The sequence below is a fragment of the Giraffa tippelskirchi genome, chromosome 8 (genome assembly GCF_054371585.1).
Source record: "Giraffa tippelskirchi isolate mGirTip1 chromosome 8, T2T-mGirTip1v1.2.pri, whole genome shotgun sequence".
NCBI classification, from domain to species: Eukaryota; Metazoa; Chordata; class Mammalia; order Artiodactyla; family Giraffidae; genus Giraffa; species Giraffa tippelskirchi.
Window position 1 is genome coordinate 61,854,340 of NC_137282.1, and position 5,383 is coordinate 61,859,722.

Consider the following 5,383-nt stretch of genomic DNA (forward strand, 5'->3'; position numbering starts at 1 on the left):
GACGCCACATACGCCGGCGAGTCCGCGGGCGGCCAGCAGAGGGCGCGCGGGCCGGAGCCGCTCCGGGGCCCCGCTGCCCGCTCGAGGGACCCCGGTCGGCCGCACGGCCCCGCGGGCCCCGGACCCGCCCGCCGAGGGGCGCGCGCCCGCAGCCCTTCCAGGCCGCGCGGGCCGCCCGGGGGCGCGGAGGGGGAGCCGCGCGAGGCCGGGGCGTTTGTGCCACCTGTTGGCCCCGCGCCCTCACTGCACGCGCCGGAGCCCAGCCGGTGCGGCGGGAACGCGGTGCCGCCGGCGGGCCCCCACCCCAGAGGGCCTGCCCGGGGCGCCCCACCCCGGGACGTGACGGGACAGCTGACCAGCCGCCGACGCCTTAGGAGAGGGCTGGTTAGAAGGACTGGCCCGAATACATACGTATTTGCTTTCAACACCGCAGTATTTCAGAGGGGGAGGGAATTTAATGTTATGTAGCACTAGCAAATTGATTAGCTGGTTTTTGTTTTTTTTTCTCAAGTTTGAGTTTCGACTAGCATGCATTATTTTCATAGCAAGTAAATAACAGTGACAAAGTGACAAATATTAATATGTACATCTCATTTCCTACCCACGTTAATTTTTACCTTCTTTTTAAAGAACCCACCTTTTAAAACATGTAAGCTACAAGAGAAATGTGTGAACCACATGAGTTGGACAGATACAGAGAGCTACATGGGGCTCAGATGGACAAGCAGTAATTTTTACAGCCAGTTTGGCCAGACGTAGCCTTTTCTGCATTTATTTGCCTTGTCTTAGACGAGGTACTTGTTTGAAGATACAGAGAATTTGGCCTGAACAGCATGTTGCAACCTGGCCTCCTAAACACCCAGAAAGACGTCGGGGAGCCCAATTCCGTTCTCGAGTCAGAGCCTATGTTCTGATCAGAAGGAAAACCAGGTCCCCCGGGAACAGAAGGAGCTGGGTGCTCTCTGTTCACAGGGAAGATCCATGTGACAGGCCATCCGCGTGATCAGGGGCTTTTTAGCATTCATTTCTCTGTTTAAATTGTTTTGATGTGGACTGTTTTTAAAGTCCTTATTCAGATTGTTACAGTATTGCCTCTGTTTCATGTCTTGGTTGTCTTGAGGCCTGTGGGATCATAGCTCCCCAACTGAGGATTGAACCCTTGACCCCTGTATTGGAAGGTGAAGTCTTCACCATTAGACCACCAGGGAAGTGCCCTAGCATTCCTATCTTCACACACACAGACGCACATACGCATGGAAAAGGCTCTAAGGAGCCCTCCTATAACAGGAAGAGAAGACGCGTGGTTTAAATGCACACATTCCCACTCGCAGGGAGATCGACACCTCGTGTGATTTGCCTCCTCTTCCCTTGTCTGCAGCGTGGCCCACGCCTCACCTTTCTGTCAGGAAACAAACAGGACTTGCCTCACCGAAACTTAACTCTCTCACCGGGTAAGCAAATATTCTCTAGTACGTTATGTTTATTGGTATATATTTTGTTTGTACAACTTTACACATGAGCTAAATAAATTTAGCTGTTTATTGTGAAAGCACAACTTCTTTACAACTCACAAAAATCTAGTGAGGAGACCTTGCCCTTGTGAGTGTGAGGAGTGGAGACAAGCAGGAGGCCTTCTGCTCTGTTTGGTATTTTATACACACACGTATGGCTATTACCAGCGGAACATATACATATCCTATGTCATATCTACTGATACTATAATATTATGTATATAAACTCAAAGTGTGAGAAGGATGGCCAGAGTTCAGGGCTGGAGTGAGATGAGGGATCAGGAAGAGGGGGACATTGCTGTTTCGTTGAGAGGATGTCCACTCTGGATCCAGATCCAGGGTCTTAACTGGAGCCTAAGAAACCAGGAGTTAAGTGTCAACAGTAATTCATATACAGCACTTTTAGTAGCATCTCCCCCACACACAAACAATTAAAGGGGATGCAACATATTCCAGCCATGCTAACAAAGCACCTGGTCAGAGTCTGGTGATGGAGAGATTTCACAAGAGTCTCTTGTAAAACAGCTCAGCAGACGCTGATATTATCACATGAAAAGGCAGTTTTCCAGAACCGTGTGGGGAGAGCAGACAAAAATGTCTACCTACAGCCTGGGACTTTCGAATTTAGGAATAAACAGAAATTCTAAAGATAGCTGGAAATTTTAATGAAAGTAAATGTATAAAGATAACATTCATATGCTGGGCGGGGGAGTCACTGCAATAGGAGAATTACAATATTTTAAGAGATTATTATAATGAATTAAGATGAAATAATGGAAGTTCAAAGTGAAGTTTTTTTAAGACGCTGGGACCCTCAGTGTAGCACTGCGTTCATGATAGAGATCTATGGGTAGAGATCTATGGATACAGATGAGATAGAGACAGAGGCAGGCTAGCGGGCCCATGGTAGACTCTGGGGGCACCTGGGCACAGGCACACGTCTGGATGAGTGGGAAGCAGGATGAACATGAGTTGCCTGTCCCGGGTACCGTGGCTTAGGGGGTCTGTAGCATTGCGGACAGCAACACACCCGAACTCCCAAACAGGAAAGACGAAATTTTCAGCTTACCCAGTGGCAAGCAGGGAAGCTCCTTTCTCTACCACAGCCCCAAACAGTGTGAAGCCGGAGCGTGACTGTTAGAGGGAGTGCCACTAATCAGGCAGTGTGACGGGATGCGATGCTACGCAGTCACTCGCTCACTTATTTGCTCCCAGGTTTACTGAAGTCTCAGGCACAGTGCCAGGCACAAGAAGCGCCAGGTGACAGGACCGGACCCGGGAGGGAGACACAGGACGCGACCACAGAGACGTGAGCCAGGCGTGCGGGGAAGGAGGGCAGGTGGAGAAAAGAGCAGGTACGCTTGTAGGGCTTTTCCCATGGCAGCTGTTGTTCAGCAGCTCAGTCACGTCCCCATGACTTTGGGACCCACAGACTGCAGCACGCCAGGGCTTCCCTGTCCGTCACCGTCTCCCAGAGTTCACCCCAGTTCACGTCCATTGAATCGGTGATGCCATCCAGCCATCTCATCCTTTCCCCAAGCATTGCCCAGCATGTCCACCTATTCTTCAACAGGTACCTGCCAAAGTTTTCACACTTGCCGCACACTCTGCTGGGAGCTGAGATCGCAAATGCTAAGGGGAAAGTGTAGGTTATGGCCTCCGAGGAGTTAAAGTCTGGTGGGGAGGCTGGTTATCATACAGTCACACATGGATCCAGTCACACATGAAGGTAAAAGTACACCTTTTACCTGGGGCTGCCTCAGGGGGTGATGCAGGGGACATCACGGAAGACCCGAGAAAGGACAATTGCTGCGAGCTGGAGAGATGAATTCAAGATGGGCACAAAGCCAGGGAAGTGTTCCAGGCTGGACGTGGGTCTCACTGCAGCCAAAGTTTCTGCAGACGTAACGGGGCCTGACCCCCAAGGCGAGGAGAGGAGAGGCTGCAACCTCCACCTCCGTCTCCGGGTTCACTCACCCCCGGATGCTTCTTCTGCTCAGGACGCTCCCTCTTGGAGCTCAGCTACCTCACCGTGAGCCCAGGATGCATGGAGCCACCATCACTGCAGACACTGAAGGAACAGACCACGCCAGCTCTCAGACCGCCACAGGCATCACCTTCCAGTCCGAGTGAGCCTCCTGGGACGTGGAGCCACATGAGCTCCCAGTCGACTTAGCCTGCGCCTGCCCACCATCAGCTGAGCAGCACCCAGCCAGCCTTCCAGAACATCTGACCCGCAGGTTCCATGACCACAGTCAGCGGTGGCTGTTCCACACACCACACGTTGGAGTGATTTGTTCTGTAGCAATAGAAGAGACCTGGAACAGGATTTGGTGCTGGGGCGGGAAGCTGCCAAAACAAAATCTGAAACACGTGACGCTGGATGTGAGACCGGATGCCAGGCCCAAGTTTGAATGGCCTTGATGAGGCTGTTGGAAGGGCTTTAAGGGAAGCGCGTGGAAAACGTCACTGGAAGCCAGAGGGAAGCAAACCTCATTGCATGGTGGCAGAAACTTGGCCACATTGAAGCATATAGTGACACAGGATACAGAAAACTCCCCAACAACAACAAGGATCAGCTCAGGAAACTTCTAGACAGAATTTGAAATCACCACCTGCCTTACTCTTGCCTCTTGTTATAAAATGTGGGAGGAGAGAGATGAACTAAAGACAATCTATTTAGTCTTCGAGTAGCGTGTGCGTGAGACGTAAGAGTCTAGAATAGTCTTTCTGGCCAGCAAGGAGTTCTCAGTTGAGAGATGGCCCAGGCAGAGACTAAATTAAAGGCATCAGCAGTAAAACATAGCTTCACAGGATTCAAGGGAAAAGCCTTCGATAAGATATCAGAAAGATAGACAGTCTCGATCAGAAAGAGAAAGACCGACACCAGAGGCTATCACCTAGATGCGGAATCTAAAATGTGATACAGATGAACCTATCTGTGAATCAGAAACAGAATCTCCAGTGGAGACAGCCGGGTGATTGCCAAGGGGCAGGGCTGGGGGAGGGATGGAGTGGGGTTTGGGGTTAACAGGTGCAAATTGGCGTATGCAGAATGAAGAAAGGGAAGTGTATTCGACACCCCGAGATGAACCATAATGGAAGAGAATATGGGAAAAAATGTATATGTCGGTGAACCACTTGGTTGTACAGCGGAAACTAACACAGCACTGTAAATCAACGACACTTCAACTTTTAAAGAAAGATACCAGACGGATTCAAGTAAAACATTCCATACCCTTTCCCGTAAACAAAAAAGCCTCCAGTAAACAGAAAGAATCTTAGCACCATGTCTTGTAGGCCCTTCAACCAGACAACCGTGCTTTTAAATCATTAGTCTTGTTCCATAGATCCTCACGGGGGATCCAGTGTAGGGAGGTTTACCTTGAATGAGTTACAAAGCTCTGTAAATGTGCCTGCTGCCTCATGGAAAGAATTATAACATGCATGCATGGTAAGTCACTTCAGTCGTGTCCGACTCTGTGACGCTATGGTCTGTAGCCCACCAGGCCCCTCTGTCCATGGGATTCTCCAGGCAAGAATACTGGAGTGGGTTGCCATGCCCTCCTCCAGGCGATCTTGCCAACCCAGGAATCAAACCTGAGTCTCCTGCGTTGCAGGCAGATTCTGTATCTCTGAGCCATGAGAAAGCCAAGAATTATAAACTGGTACATAAGTACCATGGAGTTTTTAAGAGAATCAATAGACTTGACTGAACAGTAAGAAGTCACAATGGAGAGGACTCGGAGCCCCCCAGATTGCCTCGGGCAGCAAGCAGGTCCGGACAGCCACCCAGATGCAACCCCTGGACCACTTCTTGTAGAAAAGGCAGAGCCAGGAGCCCAGGGCCGTGGAACCTCCCTCCCAGGAAC